The 25826-nt window shown below is 43.3% G+C and overlaps 1 protein-coding gene across 2 annotated transcripts in view; it reads left to right on the top strand.

The window, feature by feature from the left end:
- Nucleotides 1-25826, top strand: part of SLC6A11 (solute carrier family 6 member 11) — a 95715-nt gene that overhangs the window by 53350 nt on the left and 16539 nt on the right. The gene's annotated exons all lie outside the window — the stretch shown is intronic.

Below are 25826 nucleotides of genomic sequence, written 5' to 3'. Positions count from 1 at the left end.
GAGGTCACCCCAAAGCTTCTCCTCTCCAGGTGAACAATCCCAGCTTTTCCAGCCTTTCCTCCCAGCAGAGCTGAACTCCTGCTATGAACAGGCTCCAGTGCTGCTGTCTCAGAGCTGGTTCCTTCCCTCGCCCAGCGCTTTTCTAGAGCCTCTTAACAGGATTTTGCCCTGCCTGTGGATTTCCCACGTGCCACTGACACCCTTGCTCGTGTTCCTCTTTGAGGGAGGGCACGCCAGCTCAAGGGACATTATTGCCAGCTCAAGGGACATTATTGTCAGCTCAAGGGACATTATTGGCAGCTCAAGGGACATTATTGCCAGCTCAAGGGACATTATTGCCAGCTCAAGGGACATTATTGCCCGCTCAAGGGACATTATTGCCAGCTCAAGGGACATTATTGCCCGCTCAAGGGACATTATTGCCCGCTCAAGGGACATTATTGTCACCTCAAGGGACATTATTGCCAGCTCAAGGGACATTATTGGCAGCTCCAAGGAGGGTTTATATGCCTATTTACCATCCTGGTGCCACTTGTAAAGAAATATGTTGTTGCCATGATGATTTGCAAAGCCCATGGCGTTGGCACAGAGCTCTGGAGACACGTGGGGGGTGTCTGTCTGTCTGTCTGTCTGTCCCACACGTGTGGGGCTGGAATTCCTTCTGGGAATGCTTTCAGGAGCCACTTCCTCCTTCCAGCTTCAGGGAGACTTTCCCTGATGAGTTTTTGTCCTTGAGCTGCACTTTAAACAGCTTTTAGGAGAAAGAGGCTGAAGTAAAATGTGCTGTAAAAAAGATGGTGAACACCAATGCAGCTGATTGAATTGTAGAATTCCTTGGTCTTAGAGAATTAATTTTGTGTTGAAAAAAACTGTCACTCTACCAAGACTGAAATATGTTGTTGAGAATAATTAATTCAATACTTGAAGGAAGCTTTCAGACTAATGGGTGCAATCTCCAGTTACTTCTCAGGAAACAGAGGAAGCTTGGTTCTTTAGACTTAAAACTAGAATTTGGCACTAGTTCTATTTAAAAAATAGCCTTTGTTTCAGCTTCAGTGCAACTTTTATTGGTAATAAGATGGATATATAGCATTCTCCATTTTATGGAAATGTAGAATTTCATGTCCAAACCCACAAATACCAGGATAATCTCCCCCACTCCACAAACCTCTTGGCAATTGGTTCTAGAGCTTTTTGCCAAGGAGCACAACTGAAACTGCCTGGAGAGTTGTGCTTCCAGCTTCCACATTTCCTCATTTCAGTGGATTTACTCCCTAATGCCATAAATCATGTCCACCAGCAGAATTTGTCCTCCTCTTCACTTTCAGGCCTGTCTCAGTAATATTCCAGGGGTGCTGGGTCTGCATTGGGAGAGAGGTATTTGAGCCCCACAGCCAGCAATGTTTAGTGGGGATTAAATAAACCAAGTTTCTCTTCCAGGCCCACTTCAGTTTGAGGCTCTCAGCTCTTTTGTCTTTGTGCAATTTGCATTCCGTGGTGGGTTAAAGCTCTGTGAGCAGCCATTCATCTTTGCAGCTCCCCTCAGCCTCCAAGGGCTGTGGTCTCCATTTCATTTTTATATTCTATCTCTCCAGCACACCCAATCCTCTGAAAATGCCTTTTTTTGTTTTGTCCTGAGCATGTGCAGAGCTCTTACCAACCCCTGTGTGTTGCATCAGTGGAAGCTGGAACAGTCTGCAGCTCTGTTTAAGCCTCAGAAGTGTTTTCCTTCACCAACAAAAAAGGTCTCAATAATCTTCATGCTCAAATGGGCTTGAAATAGATCCCTCTGCCCTAATCTGGGAGATACAGGTGCTGTTTACAGCTTAAATAAAGGATTTTTGCTGAGCTCTCACTGCCACAAAAGCAGCAAGTTAATGGGATTGTTCTGGGGTTGTGTGCACGCCTGACTCTGGAGATGGTTCTGCTTGTCCCTGGACACGTTTAAGGCACTCAGTGTGTGCTTGTGCTGGTGTGTGGTGCTCACTGAGCCTTTCTGGGCAAAACATTTGCCTCTTTGTGAGAGGATTTTACAAACATTTGCGCCTGGAAGGAGTTTAGGGAGTGGCAGAGGTAGCAGTTGGATGGGTGAGGAAGTAGCAGTATGGAAAATCACAATTTAACCCCTGCTGTAACAGCCGGTTGTTCAAAAGGGGAGGAAAATAAGAATAAAGCTTTCTTGTTTATTGTATGTTTGGATGCCAAAAATTGGCCAAGTTGGTGGGTTTTTTTTCATTTTAAAATTATGAATTGTTTTAATGAACATATTCATGACAGCATCTATCAACACAGAATTGCACACTCCTGTGAGCAGCTGATTTGCAAAATTTTGGACTAATTTCGAAGAATACAGGTCTCACCTCATCTCTGACAAATCCTCAAGCTCAACATTCACTTGAGAAACAAAGCCAAATTAATCAGGTACAGGAAAATCAGACAGGCAAATTGATTTTATGTTTCTCATCTCTTTTATTTGCAAAGGGAAAACGTTAAAATTGCAACAAGATTTGTGGTGTCAGAAACATTTCTGCAATTCCTTGGTAGCTCAGCCAGGAGAATTCACTTTTAGGCAGCTGGGATGTGCTGGGAAATGGCTTCCAGAGGGACTTTTCCCATAAATTTCCTTGGCATTGGGATTTGCCTGCCTGGCTTGAAGCCCACTGGATTTTCCTTCTTGAGAATGAGTACCAAAACAGCAATGAGCACCAGCTTAACCTGAAAACCCACTTATTCTTGATAGATTTTTTACTACTGAGATCCCTCTGTTCCTTACATTGCCCTATGGATCAAAAAATGCTTTTCCTGTGTGGCATTTAGGCTGCTTTCATGTGTGGTTGTAGGGAAAAAAAGCATTTTAGTACATCTCTCTCAGAGAAAACACCTTTTTTCTCTATAGAGTCACTCTAAAATAAATGCACGTGGGTTTTTTCCCTTGGAAATTGCAATTTTTCATTACATTTCCTCAATTTTTGTATTAGCATGAGTTTACTGTGGTGGTTTTTCCCTCCTTAACATGATATTAATCTGCCTCAGCACATAAATAACAATGTTCTTTTAAAAAAATGCTGCTCACCAAAACTGCAAACAATTGCTTTCCAATTAATCTAATTACAGTTTACATACAGGTGAGAGAAATTTGGGAATACTGGATCAGTGTGGAGGTGATATTTCCTTAAATCCTGACCTGCAAACCCTGCTGCAGAAGCATTTGGGAACGGGTCTTCCCTTAACTTTTTATTTCCAGAATTTAGGGAGGCTGAGTTGCTCTAGGAAGAAGAAATAATGCAGATTGATCCAATTTCAGGATTTGCAGCCCTGGAATCCACAGTCCTGTCGCCACCTCGAGGCCACTGAAGGCTTTTCCCAAGGCAAAGGAAAATCCTCTTTTCTGCCTCTGAGAGTGAAGCAAACTGCTGCATTCAAACACAAATGTTAGGGCTCTGCTTTCTCAAAAAAAAACAGTTGTGAAAGAAATTTGGATTTTATTTTTGGGTGCGTTCATGCTCAGAAAATCCGGGTTGCTGAGCAGTGGATTTCAGACCTGTCCTGATTTAAACCTGCTGATCCTTGCAATGGAAACCTTGGGATTTGCAGATGTTGGCAATGAAATTATCTCTGATTGCTGGAGAATTTTTGGATGCTTTTATTGTTTTTGAAATGTGACAGGTAACAACCTTAGAGGTTTTTCCAACCCTAATGATTCCATGATTCCCTAAGTGAAAACCTTGCAGTGGAATAAGAAACTGCTCCATAAGGTACCTTCAGTAGTGGGTGGTGAGTTTTTAAGGACAATTCTTGAAAAAATGGTTCAGAGATAGGTGAAATGTGCTGAATCCTACCAGGATTTTGGCACCAATAAGTTAGCAAACCCTTTGGTGATTTATTGCGTTTTTGACTTTTATAAGAGTTTGGGCAGCAATTAAAAAAAAAAAGAAATTAACTGGGCAAAAAATAGTAGCAATGAGAGGAGGAAAAAGTCCAGTTCCTATCACACTTGTGCAGTTCTGCTAAGGGAATTTACTCTTTTCTGTAAATGGAATTTACTCTTTTCCCTCCCATTTCCTTCCCCTCCTCTGGATTGTTTCCCTCAGCAGGTATTCACAGTCTGAACCAGGCATGAACTGCAGTAAATTAAAACAAGAGTGACAGTCAAAAATCCATACAAAGAGTGAAAGTCAGAAATCCATACAAAGTCAGAAATCCATAAAACAAGAGTGACAGTCAGAAATCCATACAGAGGCTGCAAGGATTAATATCTTCAGCTGAATTTATTTATTATTATTTATTTTAATAATAATAAATATTATTATTTATTAATTTATTATCTGAATTATAACTATTATTGTAACTGCTATTTTATAACCACAACTCCCCCTTTACCTGGACCATTAATCTAAATTTCAAACTGCTCTCTCAGCGAAAGGGAAAAGCCTTGCTGCAGGAGGTGAGGTCCTTGTGTTGCTGGTGGGTAGAAATCCCTCACTCAAATTTAAACTTTAATTTTAAATTTTCAAGAATTGATTCTTCCCCAAGTCTGCTGTTTGCACCATCATTAGAAATTGCTGAAACTATAAGAAATTAAATTCAAGGATAGAGCCCAGTGTGATGCTTAGAGATATTTTTCTTACAATGCAGTTTATAACCTCCCCAAGGAGGAATTATTTTGTTTAATATGTCCTGCAGAATTTGTGGCTTTAAAGGGGAGGGAAAGCAACAAATCCCAAAGGATTTGGGAGGTGTTGAACCAGCAATCCCTCCCAAAATGGGGACGGATTCCCCTTTTTCCCCAAATCAACCCCACATTGCATTTCCCTGCCCCAAGGCAGCTGCACCCCCTTCTCTGGCAGGGAATTCCAAAAGGATGGGCTGGAGACACCCAGGGCTTCTCCTGGGGCAAAAAAGAAACTCTCAGTGGTGCCTGGAGCAGCTCAGGGTTTGCTCACCACGTTGGGTTTTGTGCAGATGTTTTGGGAATATTTCAGTGCAAAAGTTTTGTGTGCATTTAAGTGGAGAAGTTCTGTGTGCATTGAAGTGGTTCTGGGTAAATGTAAGTGTTCTGTGGAAAAAATTTTTGGTAAATTTAAGTGTTCTGTGGGAAAATTTTTGGGTAAATTTAAGTGTTCTGTGGGAAAATTTTTTGGTAAATTTAAGTGTTCTGTGGGAAAGGTTTTGGGTAAATTTAAGTGTTCTGTGGGAAAGGTTTTGGGTAAATTTAAGTGTTCTGTGGGAAAGGTTTTGGGTAAATTTAAGAATTTTGTGGGAAAGGTTTTGGGTAAATTTAAGTGTTCTGTGGAAAAGGTTTTGGGTAAATTTAAGTGTTCTGTGGGAAAGGCTCAATCTAAAATTCCATACACAAATTTTGGGGTGTGTCAGTGCACGTAACTCACCTTTTCAGGGCTCACCAGGCAACTCTGATTTATTCTGGTTTATCTATTATTTATTAATGTTGTGACCGATCATTTTATGTGGCAAATGTGCTTTCTGAACTCCAGTGATGGCTCTGGGGTGTTTTTTCAAGCCCTGAACATTTAATCTGCCTCCTTGTCCCCACGGTTTCTCCCTGAGTTTCTTGCTCTTGCTGCACAAGCTGGGCAGGTTTGGGCAGTGAGAAGAGGTTTATTAAAAGAATGGGCTAATTTTGGAATTTCTCTGGGATTTCTGGGCCACATGGAACCTCCTCAGCTGTCCCTGCAACCCCTGAGCAACCTTGGCAGTGCAGAGGCACCATCAGAATTTCAGAGAGGCTTTAATTGCACTTTAATATCAGATTTTATGGCTGGTGCAGTTGCCACTGGAGGGAGACAGGATCCACACATTAACTCGGAGTTTGGGCACGACAGGCAGAGATTTCCTGCTGCTTTCATCATGGAACCTGAAAGGAAATACAAGAGAAACTCAAGGAACATGGGATTTTTTGCCTAAATTGGAACATTTAAAGGATTACAAATAAATCAATTTCTTCACTCTGTCAGCTCCTTTACAAGTCCAGTCTTCTAGCAGAGAAAAGCTGTTGTTAAAAGCACATATTTCAGATGAAATTCAGAATTGGTAAAATGAGATGCTAAGTGGCAGAGGGATATTAATGAGGAAATAATAATAAGGGAGCTTGCACACAGTGGGGCAGTCAGTAAGAGAAGCAAGTGAATATTCCATGTTATTTCTGTGATATAAGTGGCTTTATGATGCCATAGAAATAGAGGCACTGGAAATATAGATCTATTTTAAGAATTGCTAGTAGGATTCTTCTTAATCCCATTATTCCAGAGGAATGAGAGAAAAAAAGGGAAAGATAAGATTACTGCACTGGTGGAATTTGCTCTTTAAAAAATCGAGTGCTCCTAAAGATTATTCTTTCAAGGCCTGTACAAAGCAATGCTTTCTAATCCCCCTGACATTTCTGAAACTCTTTTTATTTCCACCCTGGGACTGGAATAAGGGTTGAACTCTCAAAATAACCCAACAAAAAGAAGGCTGGGCAAACATCAGCTGAAAAGCAGAGTGTGCACCCCCAGAGCTGCCCTGGGAGAGGGGCCAGGCTCTGGGGGTGAGGCTGGAAAGGTGCTTCAATCAGGGTTTATTTGGGATTTATTTTGATTTTGGGACCCACAGAGATTTGTGTGACATTTGTGTTCAATATGGGATTTGCTGCCTCTTCCTTCCTCATGGATGGAGTGACTCCACCGTGTTGGTGCAGGGTTGGCTTGGGCTGCTGAATTATTATTATTATATATTGGATTTTTGCCCCAATTTCAGTCCTTCACCTCCCATTGCTCGGTTGTTTCTCCCTTGGGGTTGATAAAACCCACCCCACATATTCACACTGATGTTACATCACCAAAAGTGCCCCTGAGCAAAGAGGACAGGAGGGAAAACCAAGGTTTTCCTAATTTCACCTCTGGCTGTGGTGCATTCTGTGACCTCATATTCTCTCCTCTGAAACGAGCCTTTTTAAAGAGATAATTTTTCACTTGTTAACATTAAAACTTTGTGATACAGGAATTCCTATGAAGATCATGAATATTTTATGGCAAACCTTCCTTAGCCGTGTGCACAGTCGCAGTTTCCACACACAAACAGGTTTGCCCATGTGGATTTTTATATTTTTATCTATTTTATCTGCTTTTAAAACTGAGACTCAACAAATGGAGCTTTTCCCGGATTTTTCCCCACATTCCTGGCTGCAGGAACAGCTTTTGATGCCACTGGGGAACACAGATAATAAAATGGGCTTTGCCCACCAGGGCTGACCCCACGCTGCTGCTGTAATTTGTGTTTGCAAATCAGGACAAGAGAAGAAAATTTTGGGGTGTCACAGCCAGAGAGGGAATGAAATGCATTGAGAAAAAGTGTTACAAATTTGGGAGGAAATCTGCAGGTGTTGGTGCAGTTTGGGGTGAGGGTTCACTGATTTCTCACTTGTATCTGGGCAGTCCCAGAGAATACTCAAATCACAAAGTGAACCCCTAAAAAATGAGAAATGGGATCTGGTTCTTGGTGATTCTGCACTCCAGTTCTGTTTGCACACTGATATTTTAGCAGAACAAACAGAAAATATTTCACACAGACCAGAGCTTTAAAAAGTATTTTTATTTTGAACACTTGAATTCTTTATTTTTACTTATTATTCCATTTTGAAACAAAATTGTGTTTAGGAATTGAAAAGCAAATGTTTCATTTTAAAAATGGAGCAACAACACTTGGCTTCTCAAAACAACCTTCCAGGTTTTGGCCAAACATTTCACACAAATTTACAAATAAAATTAAATGGAAGCTTCATTCTTCTGCAAAATTAAACATTTGATGTCAGTGGTGTTCAGGAGGCCCAAATTTCAAGAAGTAAGGTCCTGAATCTGGTTTCTAAATCTCATTTTTTTATCCTAGGGCTTTTTATTTGTCTTGATCTCAGTTTTGCTTTATGTTTCTGCCAGCTCTGTGGCATAAATGCAAGGTTTTCCACTGCCCAGCTCTCTTGAAAAAGGCCCAGGCTCTCAGCAGAACCCCAGTGAATGCTGAGTGGCTTGTTTACTAAAATTCACCACTTGGGTACACAGCTCCTGCCACTCCAAGAACAACTCAGGCTTTTAAAATGCTCTAAATCCCTCTGTGTAAAATAATAAAACAACATGGGCGCTCTGGGGGATGCTCACAAAAACCTCCTGGTGCTCTCCCAGCCTGGGGGGCTCCGGGAATTTGTTTATCCCAGACATGAAGGGGAGGTGGGAAATGATGGCAGCAAAAAATGAGGCAAAGGAGGAGGGATTGCAAATTTTAATTAATTGTTTGGTCATTTGATATCCTCACAACAAAGCAGGTGAGGTGGTCCAGGGTCAGGGTTGTTCTTCCAGCGTGGGGAGGGAAAAGTGTCTTGGGAGCTTTGGTTCCTCTAAACCATCAATCAATCCTAGAAATTCCTCTTTGCTCCTGTGGAGCACCTGGGCTGCCCAAGAGCCAGAGCAGAAACGCCTCAGCTTGAGAGAATCAGGCAGAAATTAATTACACAGGGCTTGACTGACTTTCTTGTGCATTTTACACTCAGCAGACAATGATTTTCAGTAAATATATCAGGTACATTGCTGGTAAATGTATTTTTGTGTTTCTAGAACTCCTCTTACCTGCAGGTTTTTAAGGTGTTTGGTTTTAAAGTAGTTTAGGTGGGGGGTTTTTGTTGGGTTGGGGTTTTTTTGTTGTGGGTTTTTGTTGTGTGTGGGTTTCTTTGGTGTTTTTTTTGTTTTGGGTTTTTTGTTTGTTTGTTTGTTTGTTTTGTTTGGTTTTGGTTTTGGTTTGTTTTTTATTTTGGTTTTTTTTTTGTTTGTTTGGTTTGGTTTTGGTTTTGTTTTGTTTTTTATTTTTGGGGGGGTTTTTTGGTTTTTTTTTTGGTGCTTTTTTTTTGTTTGTTTCGGTTTTGTTCATTTTTTGTGGGTTTTTCTGGGTTTTTGAGGGGGTTTTTTGTTTGTTTATTTGTTTGGTTTGGTTATGGTTTTGGGTTTTTTTGAAATTTTGTACTCTGGCTTAATTTTTACTTGAGTTCCACGGTCATACACATGCAAGTAAAAGCAAGAGGTGAGTGCATATTTCCAAAATACAGAGTTGAAGAAGGCAACACTAAGTGAGCTGGCAGCAAGTGAGAAAGGGAAAGAAACCAAACCACTTTATTTCTTTCTTTCCATGTCCCTTTCTGTCTTTCTCCTTTCTGTGAAGGGAGTGCTGCAGGCTGGAGGGACCAGGCAGAAACCAAAGGTCCTTCCCATGGAGAGGGAACATCCAAGGAGATTTTCTAGGAACCAAGGGTGGTTTGGGGTTGGAACCTCCCCAAAATCAGCTCTGAACACTGCAGATAAACCCTTAAAACAAGCCCAGGACACCAGCAGTGCTTTGTTTGTTTTCATAATTAACTTCACCCAGACAAATCTGTCACAGGGAAGAGAACACAAACTTGTGCCTGAAGGTCTAAACCAAATTTGCTTTATTGCTTTGTTGTTTTTGATCCCTCCTTGTATTTATTTATACAAATTATCTGGGGAGCTCATTCTGATTTTTCTGCCTGGGTGCTGTCAGTAGCTCCTTACCCAGAAATGTGAAATTCTCTAAACTGTCAGGGAGTTGTACCTGAGAAAACCACAAATCCCAAAGGCCCCTTTAAAGAATAAAATGAATTCTTAAAATCAGAGATTGATGGGACAAATTGCTGGAGTAATCTCGGGGATTCTTGGCACACAGTCCTGGGTGTGTGCCAAGCTCTTGGTTTGGTTCCAGGCAAATTGCAGCCACCATTCCCCAGCAGTTAACGCTGAGGCAGAGGCAGCTGGGCCACCCTGAGCTGTCACCTCTGCCCACAAAAATCCCTGTTTTCCCTTCGGTGCCACCCCAAATTCCCCCTGGGGGTTGTGGTCCCACAGCCTCGGTAGCTGTGCTTGTGGAATTCCCACCATAAGAGCTGCGAGAATGGGGAGAGATGAAATTAAAGCTAATTTAAATATTCTACGTTTCTGTGCCATGCCAAAGTTAGTGAGTGTTGCTTGTTCAGTGCTTTATCATTGGTGGGATTTGAGGATGAGGCTAGAGAAAAAAAAGAAGTAGAGTTTGTCTTTGTGATTTTGGAGTCTTTGAGGCTGCAGTAAATAAATTTATAAGGTTTTGTGACCTACACTTCAGAGGAGGTCACTGGAGTGGGTTCTGAACCAATTCCCTGCCTGTGCTGCCACAGAATGGATCTGCTGAGGGTTTCGTGGTGAGGTGGCCCCGGTGGATTCCCCCTTTTGCTCCCTGGAGCTGTCCTGGCTGATGATTTATTAAAATATGAATATCGATCTAATATCAATATCCAACTGTGATGGACAAACAACTCTCTAATAGTTAAAGTTAGAAAGTGTCTGTTTATTGTGTGGGATAGCTCCCTAATGCACACTGCAAAGATCACAGGTAATTACAGAGCTTTTATTTACAAAAATGTTAAATAAACATAATACAAATGCAAAATTCCTCTTCTCACTTCATGTGCTAATTGACACAAAGACTATTAAGCATATTTTGTTCTCTGAAATGGGTCAGGGGTCCTTTTGTGAGGAGTGGTCACCAAAAGGAGGAAGTAAAACGAGTCTTCCTCGTTCTAAACTTTCAACCTTTTCAGTGCAGATGTGATTGATGGATGGTAGAACTCTCTGTTTCTGTTTTCCAGGACTATTTCAGTGGGTTTCTGGAAACAGGAGCTCTGGTGTTGTATTGATTAGTTTCTCTGTTTGACAAGCAATGAGTTATTAAATCCGGGGTAGCTTATCTTAAATCCGGTTTCTTTTAACCATCTCTAACTTTTAACCAATTTCAGCAAAGCTCATCTCTTCATTTCAGCTAAATCAGGAACACCTATTAACTGTAATCTTGGCTTTTCTCAAAGCTTCAAAATTAAAGCTTTTCTCAAAGCTTCTCCCTCAGTGTCTCACTGAGGGAGACGGGTGATGGTGGCACCCATTTGGGATTGCCGTGCTCAGAGGGGACACATCCATCCCCCTTTTTATGGTGTTTGCACATTTATTATTTTCCAGGGCACACATCCATCCCCCTTTTCGTGGGGTTTGCACATTTATTATTTTCCAGGGCACACATCCATCCCCCCTTCCGTGGGGTTTGCACATTTATTATTTTCCAGGGCACACATCCATCCCCCTTTTCGTGGGGTTTGCACATTTATTATTTTCCAGGGCACACATCCATCCCCCTTTTTATGGTGTTTGCACATTTATTATTTTCCAGGGCACACATCCATCCCCCTTTTTGTGGTGTTTGCAGATTTATTGTTTTTCCCCCTCTGGCTGCCCCTCGAGGTGTCCCTGGCCTGTTGTGACCCCAGGCAGGGTGAAAGAGGTGCTGGGGCTCCCCGGCTGCCTGTGGGGACAATGACAAAGCCACTTTTGGGGACATCCCCATGGCCCTGTGCTCCAGCCATTCGAACTGGGGTGCATCTGAACTGCCCAGATTAAAATTGGGGGTTTTTTGCTGCCATCTTCCCCCAAACATCAGGTTTTGGCACCAATAAAAAAAGGACAGTGCGTGGCCTCTGCCCTGGCTGAACACGTTTTTGTTATGTATTTACAGCTAAATAAGTATCCCTTGTAGCTGAAGAGGAAAAACAGTTTTATTTCCATGTCTTGATAGTAATGTCAGTCCCTTCCATTCTGTTAAATCTTATTAAACGGAAAGTGATGGTTCCCAAATGCAAAAGGATGTTTTAATAAAGTGGTTAACGCTCTAGGTTAACTTTATGGATTTTCACCTTTCCTGGGGCAATTTTGCTGAGTTAGTGTGGGATTATCCACACTGGTAGCTTTGAGTAAGGCTGAGTGACGGAAATGGGATTAAATTAGAATTAAAATTAAATACTTCCTTGTCTGTCCTTTTGGATTGTTGACCCATATTGCCACTACCAATATTTGAAGCAATGTGTTGCCCCAGATTTCGTTTCTCTGTTTTGAGGTTACTTTAGAAAAGATAATTAACTTTTAATTGTGTCTTTAGTATTTATTCTGCCTAAGCACTCAGTTTTTATTCTGCTGGTGAAGGGCAATATTTAGACTGTTCTGTGGGCAGCATGAAATCAATGCTGCCTTCAATTAAGTTTTTCTTTGTGTGACACAATTGTGAGTCAGAAGTTGTCACTTGGCCTTTTTAATGCGTTTATTAAACACTGGGTTTAGTTGAGGGATTTTTCTAGAGACATTTCTGTTAAATTAAAAACATTTTTCTTTTGGTTTTTAGGCGATAAATTGGGGTTTTAAAATAAATGAAATATAATAGAGTTACTTAGTGGATAATAACTGGAAGCTGGGTTTTGGTGGTTTTGTAGAAAATGGAGTATTTGGAGTGGCTCTTCAGAGATTTGTATTTATTTGTGATGCTCATTAAATAGCAGTGCAGGGCACTATACACCCAACAGTCACTGGGGGTTTTTTTAATGTGAAAAGGCAAAAAAATATAAAGAAAAGAAGCTTTTACACAGTGTCAAAGGTGGAAATGGAGCTCAGCCCTCCTGATTGCACAGCCAGGGCACCATTCCCTGTTTGGGTGGCCCTCAGCCAGGAACTCAGGAGGTCCTCCTGGAACCCTGCCTTGGCTTTGGCAAAAGCCTATAAAAATGGAGATGTAGTGGGCTTAGAAAAATACAAAAGAATGTGCTTTTTCACACAATGAATGACTAAATGGTGGAACTCGCTGCTGGAGGATGTGGGAGGCTGAAAGTATCAATTAATTCAATTAATTACGGACGGGCCAATTGTGAACTGTTAAACACAAGAGTCCAGATTTAACTTGGGATTCTGGCTGGGTTCTGTCCAGCTTTCACTGGGAGGTTCCCTGTCCTGGGGTGTCCACCCTGCTGGGGCAGTCTCTGTGTCCCTGCTGCAAAATAAAGTGTAAATTCAAGTGAAGCAAATGGCAGCAGGTCAGAAAATTCCTGTTTGAATAGAACCCCCCAAAACAGGTTCAACCAGGATCACTTGGGTTGGAAAAGACCTTTTAAAATCATTGAGTCCAGCCATAAATCCAGCACTATAAACCCCACCAAAGATCGTGTCCAGGCAGGTTCTGAGCTCTCCAAGGACAGTGGCTCCACAAGCTCTCCCTTTTAAAGTTCTAATTCAAGTTTTTCTTAAATTTACATGGGATTAGCTGCGTTTCAGTTTGTGCCTCTTGTCCTTCTGTCAGCACCTCTGAGAAGGCACTGATTCCCTGTCCTTTGTCCCTCCCATCAGGTAGTTATTTATACTTTTATTTATGCTCAGGAATCCTGAGACCTCTCTCCTCTAACCTGTGCAGCCCCAGCTCCCTCAGCCTCTCAAACCTTTCACGTTTTTCAAGATGCAGCAGTGCCTCAGTCACATCTGTGGCCCTTCACTGGGCTCTGTAAGTCCCTGCTGCTCATGAGCTGGGACCCAGCACTGAATTTGTGATGTTTGGCAGAGGAAAGGGATCACCCACCCCCCTCAGGGTGCTGCTAACTCATCCTCATCCTCAGCCCAGGAGCTGCTGGTCCTTCCTCCAGGGCACGTTCCTGGCTCATGGTCAGCCCCTAGGACCTTCCAGGAGGTTCTTCCCTAGAGATTTTTCCACCAGTGACTTTCTTAAACCACAATTACTCAGGTTTCTAAAGAGCTTTTAGTGACAGATTTTTCCAAAGTGTTTTTGAATATAAAACCAGGCCTCCTTCACCTTCAACCACGTGGTTGCTGACCACTTAAAAAACCCCTTTAGGAACAATAATATATCTTGGGGGGGAGTTTATCCTTTTTGTTTGCAGTTTCTAAGCCTTACCAGCAGCTTCTGTCGTGGTTCCAATTCCAATATAGAAGGCACTGGAGGTGCAGGCTGTGGAGGGGGAGCGGGGTGAATTCGGCACTGGTAGCGCTACAGAAACTCCGTTTTTTTTCAATTTTTGGAATGCAGCTGCCAGTGGCACCGTGCCAGCAGCTGGACCAGGCTCCAGCGTGGAGGTGCCCACCCAGGGCCCTGTGCCAGGGCAGCTGAGAAGGGAAATCTGTTCAGCAGGGCCACGCTGCTGAACCCAGCTCTGCTCGGGCTACTCCTGGCTGGGGCTGGGGCTGAGCTGTGGGCAGAGCTCCTCTGCTTCCCAGGGAGCAGGAGACACAGAGACCCCCTCACCATCACCAGGGTCTGACAGCTCCTCTGCTTCCCAGGGAGCAGGAGACACAGAGACCCCCTCACCATCACCTGCAGGCTCTGACAGCTCCTCTGCTTCCCAGGGAGCAGGAGACACAGAGACCCCCTCACCATCACCAGGGTCTGACAGCTCCTCTGCTTCCCAGGGAGCAGGAGACACAGAGACCCCCTCACCATCACCAGGCTCTGACAGCAGAGGTGTGTGAGCAGGAGCTGCAGGCAGGAGAAACACAGCTCAGCGTCAGGGACATCTTCCCCAACAGGGAGGAGGCACAGAATTCACACAGAATCCATCACAGAATTCACACAGAATCCATCACAGAATTCACACAGAATCCATCACAGAATTCACACAGAATCCATCACAGAATTCACACAGAATCCATCACAGAATTCACACAGCATCACAGAATTCACACAGAATCACAGAATTCACACAGAATCCATTACAGAATTCCCACAGCATCACAAAATTCATGCAGCATCACAGAATTCCCACAGCATCACAAAATTCATGCAGCATCACAGAATTCCCACAGCATCACAGAATTCACACAGCATCACAGAATTCACACAGAATCACAGAATTCACACAGCATCACAGAATTCACACAGAATCACAGAATTCACACAGAATCCATTACAGAATTCCCACAGCATCACAGAATTCACACAGAATCCATCACAGAATTCACACAGAATCACAGAATTCACACAGCATCACAGAATTCACACAGAATCCATTACAGAATTCCCACAGCATCACAGAATTTACACAGCATCACAGAATTCCCACAGAATCACAGAATTCCCATAGAATCACAGAATTTACACAGAATCCATTACAGAATTCACACAGAACCACAAAATTCAGACAGAATCACAGAATTCAGACAGGATCACAGAATTCAGACAGGATCCACCACAGAATTCAGACAGGATCACAGAATTCACACAGAATCACACAATCACCAGGTTGGAAGAGACCTCCAGGATCATCAAGTCCAACCCAGCCCTAAACCATGGCACTGAGTACCACACCCAGTTTTTCTTTAAACACACCCAGGGATGGTGACTCCACCACCTCCCTGGGCAGACCATTTCAATACTTTATCACTCTTTCTGCAAAAAACTTTTTCCTGATATCCAACCTGTATTTCCCTTGGCACAGCTTGAGGCTGTGTCCTCTTGTTCTGTCTGGAGAGAGAGACCGACCCCACCTGAGCACAGGCACCCTCCAGGGAGTTGTGAGAATGATGAGGTCACCCCTGAGTCTCCTTTTCTCCAGGATAAACACCCCCAGCTCCCTCAGATCCTGTGAGGAACGACTGAGGAAGGGATCTGATCTGATCTCATCTGAGAAAGTGGGAATGAAATTTTTACTGCCCCAAACATCCTTTAGTGCTGGAGCTGCTGCTGTAGAAAATGGGAGAATAAACAAACAAGAAAAACAACGTATAAGCATGAAGGGCACATTTTAGGAGCTGTCTCCACCGGGGCTGGTCTCACCTTGGATTGCCAGTGCCCATCACATCCTCATCCAAGGAATTCAGTGGAGGTGTTAGCTTAAAAAGAATCCCTGAGAATTATTATTTTTAAAGAAATTAGATTAAATAACATATCACCCCATGTTTTATAACCCAGGTATATCTTCCTCTTCACTTCTGAATTAAATCTTTGAACAATGCTCAAACACAGAACATTTTCCCTTTTCAGATACTTCAGATATCAGGGCTGGATCCTGTGTTTGGCACCTCCAGTGCTCCTTAGGCTTCAAGGATGGTGGAGGAGAAACTAAAGACAGTGAGAGGAGTTAATAAAAAAGCCACTGGAGAAGGGGTGTGATCACTGGGATATTTTATCATTTTATTATTTTATTACAGATCTGCTCAATTGTCCACTACAATTGGACAATTGAGCAGATCTGTAATAAAAATTGGATGTTTTGAAGTGATCACTTGGTGAGAGGAGATGGGACCCCACTGCCTTTCCTAAATCTCCTGTGCCCCTCTGAAAACCTAAAAGCCAAACCCACCCCAAAGCCCTGCACAAACAGAATATTAGAAGAGAAAAGGTCTTTAAACCATCTTGTTTTGGATTCAGAGCAGTGCAGAAATTCATCAGGGTCACCTCTCCCACCACTGCCTCAGCTGAATTTAGTGTAAATATTTTGAAACCCCTGTGGGTGCATTCTGGTGGATGTGGGAGCTGCCAGATCTCTCATCCTGAGAGCACTTGTTGGTAGTGTTTCAGAAAAGTGGAACTCTAATCAACACCCTCATTTTAAAAATTAGTTGACTGCACTTCCTGCATTTATTAAAAAAAAAAAAAAAAAAAAAGCGCAAGCATCTTTATTTATCATTTATAGGAAATGACATTAACTCATTAAGGCTGCCTAAAAGACCTGTTAAATTCTGCTGTCTCTGGGACACTGAAAATACATCAAATATACACGGAAATATATGAAATATGAAAAGAGAAAGAATGGTTATTCTTTGTGCTTTTTCCATACTATATACAGAATGAAAAAGAAAAATAAATTTATTTCCAAATGCCTGAAGCTTTATATAGTGAAAGTGTAGGAGAAGGCAGAACTTTTGATGCTTTTAAGGCAAGAGTGGACCATGGGGATGCTCAGCAGTCGGTGATTTTACCTTCCCAGAGGCTGGGATGATTTTTCCATAGCCAAGAACATCCCAGAGGAACAATGCAAAGCATCCTCCTGCCCTGACCCTTTGCACTTCAGAGAAATGAATAAGTGAAGAAAAAGGTGCTGCTCCCAAGAGATATTGGGATTTAATGATACTTTGCCTCTTACTGATACCTTTGAAAAGGAGATGTTGTGATTAAATATCAACACCTTTCTAAAAAGGTTCTCAGCTTGCCAGTTTGCCAAAGTTAAGCTACCAATCCACTCCACCAATCCAAGACAATTTTTGTTTCCTATCACTCAGACACAAAATTGTTCCAGACACCGTTTCCCCCCAAAAATCACGTTATCAAAAGGATATAAAAGATTTTATATGAATAATATCGCTGGGATATTCTGTGTACCATATACTGCCGGTATCTCCTTCCATCTGCTCCAGAACTAAATTAATTAATGGAAATACTTCAAGGGGTTTGAATCCAGAAAACGCTGACAGGGAAGCGAATTCAAAGCCTCTGTGTCCTGCTGTGCCTGAGTGAGGGGATTTTGAGGATGGAAACAGAGGAGGCCAGAATCAAGGAGCATCACAGGCTCATGAGCCTGGAACTGGAAATCCAAGGTGCTTTCAGAGCTCTCAGAAGCCCTGCCTGGGTTTGGTGCTGCCCTTCCCACAGCCGCTCACCCCTGCTCTCTGGAGGGAGCATCCCAGCCCAGCGTCCTCACCCTGCACTCTGCAGCGAGAGGGACATCCGGATAAAGTTTATTTCTTGTTTTCACCTGTGCACAAGCACAGAGTGGTTCGGGTTGGAATGGATCTTACAGATCCTCCAGTGCCACCCCTGCCATGGCAGGGACACCTCCCAGTGTCCCAGGGTGCTCCAAAATCCCATCCAGCCTGGCCTTGGGCACTACCAGGGATCCACAGCTGCTCTGGGCACCCTGGGCCAGGATTTTCTGCCCCCTCCTCTCTGTGAATATCCTCAGTTTATTCAGGGCAGTACAACTCGTGGCTGCTCCTCTTGGAATCACACCCAGCCTACCAAGATCCCCCTGAATTCTGGATTAAGGAGTGTTGTGGCAATTGGACACAAAATAAAGATGTTTGATTCCAGCAGGAGTTCTTCTTTTCCAGAAGAACATCAGAAGGCTTTATTACAACTCATTCCAGCCTTTTTATAGCATGCTGTGCTAAAAAGTCACATTATTGGTCCAGGGGATGGACACCTCTCTCCATTGGTTCTGTAACACAAACAACACCTGGCAGAGAGGTTCTTATGGAAAAGGAAAATTGTTTACCCAGAAATGTAATGGGAAGAAAAGTCATTTACACAAAGCTGCCTGAGGAAGGAGAAATTGCAGAAAGTTTCTCTTGAGAAAGCCAGCAATTCCCAGGCTTCAGCAAATCGGGCCCACAGAGGGTAGGAATATTTTCCTCACGAAAAGCAGCGAGAGGAAGGAAAAGAAATGTTCCTGTAAGGATCCCCTGGTCCTGCTTTACTCCAGCGCTGGGTTTTCCACCTTGGATGCTGCCACAGGAACATGCAACTGGTGCTGCTCCAGTATGGGGGAAGGTCCTGTCCCATTTTAACTGGGTGGTACTTGGCTGACAACAAACCCTGGGGAAATTAGCATTTCAATACCTGCAAAGTGATCCCGGCTCCAAAGGCAGCAATGAATAAACAAAACTCCGAGTATTTAGGTCCTTCTTCTCCCGAGTTTCCATTCTCCCAAAGAATCTGCTGTATTCAGCCCTCTGGAAGTGACATTAGCAGAAGGTAGCAGAGAGTGCCTAGCAACTCCACAGAAATCCCAAAGAGAGGTGGAAAGGAAGTGATTTTCATGTAATTATTCACCCCTACAAAAGCTGTTGTCAGGTAGACACTAGAAACATAGCTGTCTTATTCTTCCCCTAACCTACTTTGAATCTTTTGAGAATCACTGCCATTAAAGAGAGGGGAAAAAAGAGCTTAATTCAGCCATTTTCTGCCTGGCCGTTTAAGTGATGTTTTCCTGCTCTAATGAAGGCGCTGCTTTCAGAAGCTGTGTTGTTTAGAGAGCCCTGGGTAGTAAACTTCAGCCACAAACTCACTCCTGCATCCAAACCTCGCCATTCCTGTGGCTGCTTCCCCACAATGCACAGCTCATATTTTGTTTGGGTTTAATTCCCCATTTAATGGCATTTCCCACTGAGTTGGGAGAGATACATTTATTTTTTTTTTTTCCAAGAAGGCATTTGGGGACAGGGGGCAGGGGCTAAAGAGCTTATTTATTTTAGGTAACATGGTTGGTGCCAGGCTGCTTGGATCCAGTGGGTTGGTTTTTTTCTATTTTTCCTTTATTTTCTTCAGCCAGGCACCCCAGCTTTGCCCTCAGCCACAGCTCCTTGGAGCCTGGAGATAAGTGAGGGATATTTTTGTGCTGTTCTTGCCATCTGGAGGAGCCTGGAGGAGCTGAGCTCCACTTGGCCGACATCACACCAAACACTTTTGCATCGATGCCTGTCACAAGCGCTGCCACTTCAAGCAGCCCCAGGCACATCTTCAGTGGATAGTCTGATTTATATCCTGATTTTTCCACATTCACACTCCTAGCGGAGGTTCAGTGAATGCAGAGAGGATAAAAGACATTGAAAGCTGACTTTTAAAGGGCTATATTCGTTGGAAAATAAATATATCAGAAGTAAGTTGTAGCAGAGATTGTATTTGTTGAGGCAGCGACATCCAGAGTCGTTTATTGTGCAGAACATCCTTAAAATTCTCAGAGCTTTAACCTGTGTCTGTAGCTAAAGTAATATTCTTTAAAATTATATTATAGCAGTCTATACTACTCACTGGGTGCTCCAAGAGGAAAACTGTATTTTCATACCCAGCAAAAAGGTTTTCACTGAGATCTTGGGGATTAACTGGTTTAATTTTATGAAATAACTGCTTTTGTCTGATTTGTAAACACAAAATGTCCTTTAAATTAACTCTGTTCAGAAGATTTGTAGTATTTCTTTAAAAAAAAAAGTGAGACACATACCAAGATCATTTTATAGTCAAATAAATGTTCATATTTGACTAATTTTAAGTCAAATATGAAAAACTACAGAGGTGCAACAACCGTGTTGACAGTGTGGGGAAATGAAGATAATGAAGTTTATTCCTCCCTGTTTGATTTTGCCTGCAGGATCGATGAGAATGAGAAACAATCAGTGCACTGCTAGACAGGGAACAGCAGGATGGCTTCAAAAGAAATGGATTTATTCCCTTTGAATGAAGGGAATCTGCATCCTCCAAGTGTTTGGGTTGTTTTGCAACTAGAACAGAGCCTTGACCTCTGAATTCTGTATTTTGGCAGCTGCACAGCCCAGACACTCAGCTGATTTCTGTGTTCGCTGCTATTTAAGAAGAAATTTCACTTGATTGCGAGAGAGTGACTGGAGAGTAAATGCAGCCTGGCTGGATTTGTTGTGCTGCCTCTGCACGGGGGTTTGGGCTGGTGGCAGTGAGCTCTGCTCTGCCCTTGCTGCACAATCCAGAGGTGGCTGGGCAGATGTGCTGCCTCTGCCTGTTCTCCACCCATTTCCCCAAGAATTCTGCACTGGAAATCCCCAAACTGCATCTCTGCCTGCCTTCCTGGGGGTGTCACGTGAATAAATAACATTTTTCAGTGTGATAAAAGCAGCCAGGTGTAGATCTGTTGCCTCTCTCCCAGTTTGTGCAGCCTGATTCTCTCCCCCTGCTGCCACACCAGGCCCAGCAGAGGAGGCTGTGATGTGGCTGAATGTTCCTTATAATGAAAAAGCCAGGAAAAAAATCACTTTATTGGAATAAGGTCAGACGTAAAACGCTCAGTCCTCCACTATTTTATTATTTTAGCATTATTTATTTAGTATTTATTATTATTTAGTATTATTTATTTTAGTATTATTCCTCCATTACTACCTATTTTAGTATTATTCCTGGAAATACATTCATATATACACATAAAGATGGGACTTGTAGCAGAGGAGGGTAATAAAATGCAATTTAGGGAATGATTCTTTTCAATGCACATTACAGCAGAATAACTCTCAGTTTCCTGGTGCCACCAAAAGTTCATCTTGGGGATAAAATTGTCCTTTATTAGAGAGTCTGGGATCTAAAACTGGGAAAATAGAAAATATGAAAGCTTAATGTGTGGGGGATTTCAGCAAGCTCAGCACACCCTGGTGGGATCTGTTTCTCCATGTGGGTGAACCCTGAATTTTGGGGAAGGTTCCCAGCACGAGCTCCTCATGTTTTCTGTGGGGTGAAAACAGAAATTCCCCCTGGATTTCAGCCCCAGCTGCTCCCTCAGGTTCCAGCTGGGCACTGGGAGCAGCTTGAATGAGAGAAAAGAACTTCCCAGGATACTGGAGAGGAAAGCACAGGGTGAAACTGGGACTTGGGCTTCTTCCTAAAGCTACCAGAAAGCACAGATATTTTGGTTTTTTGGGGTTTTTTGGTTTGTTTTTTTTTTTTTTTTTTTTTTTTTTTTTTTTTTGTTGTTGTTGTTTTTTGTTTGTTTGTTTTTGGTTTTTTTTGGTGGTGGTTTGTGGTTTTTTTGTTTGTTTTTGGTTTTGTTTTGTTTTGGTTTGGTTTTTTTTGGGGGGTGGGGTTTTTTTTTTGGTGGATTTTTGTGGGTTTTGTTTTGTTTGGGGGTTCTTTGTGGGTGGGGTTTTTTTTTGTTGGTTGGTTAATTGGTTGGGTTTGGTTTGGGGTTTTTTTTGGTTGGGGTTGGGGTTTTTTTTAGCATTTATTTCGGGGGTTTCCTATAGTTTTATGTCAGCAATTCTTCTGAGCTCTTCCAGCAGTGCTTGGAGCTGCCAAAGCAGCACTCCCTGAACCTCTCCCACCTCATTCCAGAGGAGAGGAAGGAATCCTCTGTTAGGGAGAGGCCTGGCAGGTACTTTAGAAACGCTTTGATTCCCCAAAAGCTTCTCTTAGTGCTGTAATTAAACCTGTTGCTAATTGCCCCGTGTCTATGAGGTCACTCTTGCAGTGCAGGGGTTACCTCAAGGTCAAGACCTCACATTTTGATGGTTTCCCACAGTCCTGTCCCAACCAAACAGGTTGTTTTATTCGGGCATTTGTGATAAAATCCTGCAGTTATTCTGTGCCCTAACCTTGAAATTTCCTTTATTATCTCCTGACAGCCACGGCTTTATTTTTAAAATTCTCATTTGAAACCGAAGGCAAACTGCTTTTTAAAATACAAACACTGCTGAGGTTCATCAAAAAGTAATGAATAATTTAAATTAAAAGAAAACCGGGAGTGATTGCTCGTTCTCTGATAACAAAGTGGGAAATGAATGGCTGTCAACATTTGGATCATCCTGTTTTAAAGAGCAAGCTCAGGTTTTAGCTGGTCTGTGAGATCTCCCGTATTCTCAGGCAGTGCTTCATGATGGGATTGTCATTAACACTCTGCAATTAAGGATGCTTTGAGCTTTAGTGTTCAACCTCACTGCTAAGAATGAGACAAAAAAAAAAGTGGATATTTATGATGCTACACCCCTGGGGTTTCAGCCAGTGCCTGGGTTTGATGTGAAATTAATGCCTTTGATTTTGACAGGGATTCTCAAGGAGGCAAACAGAGCTGTGTGGGCTGTGGGAAAGGCCAGGGACAGACAGAAATCCAATATATTCATTGGATTTGCTGGGAGAATCCTCCTGGTGCTCCACTGTTGCTCCTGTCTATACAGAGACCCTTGGATGTGGCAGCTCCTTCAGCTCAGCCATCACCCCTGGAAGCCCCAAGTGTCACCTGGGCAGTGTCACAAGGGTCTGGTGGCACTCAGAAACCCGAAATGGAATTTAGAGTGCTGCCAAAAGAGAGGGGGGCACGTGTGGGCAAAGCAGAGAGAAGCTGCACATCAGCCCCCGGGCTGTAAAATGAACTTTCTCACCTGACAACACCAAATATTTTCTTTTTTTAAAAAAGCCCTGCCTATCTTTTGGGAGGAGCAGACTGAAAATAGCTGCCTGATTGTCCCACATTGCCCAGACATGGAACAATTTTACCCAATGTCTTTTTTACACAATGACAAAGAAATGTTTGAGTTATTCAGCTGTTTGTGGTGGAGGATGTGCCACTTAAAGTCAGAGTGTCTTCCTGCATCCACAGAGAGATTTCATAACTGCTGCACTGGAGCTTGTTCCAAATACATCCAGAGAGCACAGAAAGTAAAGGGAAGGTACAAAGTTAGAGAAACCCCTGGAATTTCTGATATTCCTTTGGGTGAGCACCGTTGTTTTTTATTCCATGCATGATGGGAATAATCAGCATCAACATGTCCCAGGTTGTCCCCGAGGTCTCAGCTTTGTTTAGGCACTGGGCTCATCTCAGGACAGTTATGCAATATTTTGTTTTAGCCCTCACTCCTTCCTTGGCCCTCTAAATTCGCTGCACAAGGCTCGATCATCACAAAAAGATGGTTCAGCCTTGCAAAGGGACTCATTTCTGCACTGGCCACGGGCTTCAGACACCTCATTTATTTTATTTTCAGTGTATGTCATGACCCCATCTTACTGGCAGAAAGACATTTATATTGAGACTAAAATGAGGGGCTGTCACTCTTCTGGGGATTTGCAATTTGAAGTCGGTTTGTTTAACTGTGGGGTTTCTTTAGTTGTTCAAGAAGTGACTTTAATTCACTTTATCTGCAGCAGTGAGTGCTCAGTAAGTTTGTCCTGCTCTTTGGACACCCATTGGGGGGTAGCCAAGTCATGGAACATGTGAGAAAAGGTTGCCTGAAGTGATTTATGGACATAACATCCCACAGAAACTTTATGGCAGGACCATGAAAAGAACTTAATTCTCCAGAGCAGGGTTCTGTTGTCTGCACTACAGCACATCCCCCTTCTTTCTTCCTTATCCTGCTTTCATTGCATGAGCCACAAAGGAGGCCAGGGATCCTCCAGACAGCAGCATCCTGTGTTTGGCCAGCTCAATTCATCTCCCTGGGCAGAGAAAGCGCTCATGGAAATGGGGATTGTGTCCCAGACCTGCCACAAGAAGGGCAAATCGAGGTTACCCAGCCAGACTGAAAACAGGGGTGCTGCCAGGCCTGAGAGCTGCGTGTTGGACAGCAGCTCTTTCCATTTGTAGTAGAAAATGCTCCTGTTTATTGTTCTGTAAGGTTCTGTCCTTTGAAAATGTGATTTTTCAAATATTAGGGTTAGTTATCAATGTTTTTGTGCTTTAATTTTAGTCTTGTTTTGGCATGGAAACTTTTTATAGGAGAGGGAAGAAGATAAAAATGTCTAGTTCCATCCTTTAAGGTAGGAGCTGATCGAAACTATAAAACAGTTCCAATCCCAAGTTGTGAGTGTGCCAAATTGAATTAATTATCACTGACCTAATGGTTTTCAAGGCCCAAAGCTCAAAAAGGACCAACAGGGTGTTCTGTGGTGCAGGTCCTTTCCTCTGGAATTTACTGATGGCAGAAAAGGATTGAGCTGTGTCACCTTTCGGACAAATGTCCCCTTTTGTCCCAGCTGCTGCCAGCTTTGCCTCTGTGTCCCTGCCCTCCAGGATGCCACAGTTCTGCATGGAAAGGGGAACGACTTCTGGTTGAAGCCAGACTCAGCACTCTCAGAAATATTCCACAGGGGTTTTGTGGCTGTGAGCTGGGTGGGTGGCACCTGGATGGCACCTGGGTGGCACCTGGGTGGCACCTGGACTTGGGGCTGGTGTCAACAAGAGCCCATCTGTGCCCATGACAAGTTGGAAAGAGAACAGCTTCTCCTGGGGTGCCCTTTGTGAGTGACCAAGCTGGGGTGACACAGGCTAATAAACAATTTGAGACCTCCAGTTCTCCAGCTCTGAGTGCCGCAGCCTGAGGCTAAACTGGGGCTGTTGGGGCAAGGAGGTGGAGAACTGGTCTGAAATGTCACCTCCAGGGCTGGAAAGTGTTGGCATGCCTGGCAGGATACCCCAGGGTGAGCCCAGCTCTGGGGTTTTAACAGCCACAGAAAACCTGCCTGTGGTTTCTAAATTTATCTTCCTGCTTGCCACAATGCTGATCACTTTTTGCCATTTTAGAAACCTGAACGAGGTAAATGTCACTTGTACTCTGGGCAGACAACCCAAAAAAGCTAGAGATTGTATTATTCCATTCAGCAAATGAAATTGCTTCTCCATTCCTATTTCAACATCAGCCCTGAGTTCTGAGGGAATTTCTAGACTGATGTCACGGAGAGCAACAAAAACACTTTAGTCTGATGGAAAAGGGAAAAGGGAAAAGGGAGAGGGAAAAGGGAAAAGGGAAAAGGGAAAAGGGAAAAGGGAAAAGGGAAAGGGGAGAGGGAAAAGGGAAAGGGGAGAGGGAAAAGGGGAAAGGGGAGAGGGAAAAGGGAAAGGGGAGAGGGGAAAGGGGAAAGGGAAAGGGGAAAGGGAGAGGGAAAAGGGAGAGGGAAAAGGGAGAGGGAAAAGGGAGAGGGAAAAGGGAGAGGGAAAAGGGAGAGGGAAAAGGGAGAGGGAAAAGGGAGAGGGGAAAGGAAGGATCCATGTGCTGATCCAGTTTCCCAGGTTTTGTCTGGGCCCCAGCAGACATTTTCAGCTGACCCACGCTCCTCACAGGTTTTGGGAGCTTCCAGTCCTGTTAAAGAGCCTGTCTGTCAGCAGCCTCTGTGTGTGCAGCTTTTCCTGGGTGATGGTGAAGCCCTGGGATGTAACCAGCTGTGTCTTATTCGGGGTGACAGCAACGAAACCCTTTAAGCCTCTGATGTAAATCAGATGTGATCTTAATGTTATTTCTAAACAGCAGCACTCAACAACTCCAGAGAGCAAGGTCTCACTTGATCAGATGCAAAACAAGCACATCCCCTGTGTGTGTTTAGGAGGATTTGACGGCTGTTATTAGTCCTGAGATTGTTCCCTGTGTTCCCTCCTCCCTGGCTCCAGCTCCAGCAGGGAATGGCTGCACAGCCACCACCTCTGTGTCACTCAGGTTGGGTTGCTCTGCTCTCATAAAGGACTTCAAGAGATCTTTATCCCAGGAAAA

Source organism: Prinia subflava, chromosome 14, assembly GCF_021018805.1.
Source record: "Prinia subflava isolate CZ2003 ecotype Zambia chromosome 14, Cam_Psub_1.2, whole genome shotgun sequence".
Lineage (NCBI taxonomy): Eukaryota > Metazoa > Chordata > Aves > Passeriformes > Cisticolidae > Prinia > Prinia subflava.
This window is presented reverse-complemented; position numbering and strand designations above follow the sequence as displayed.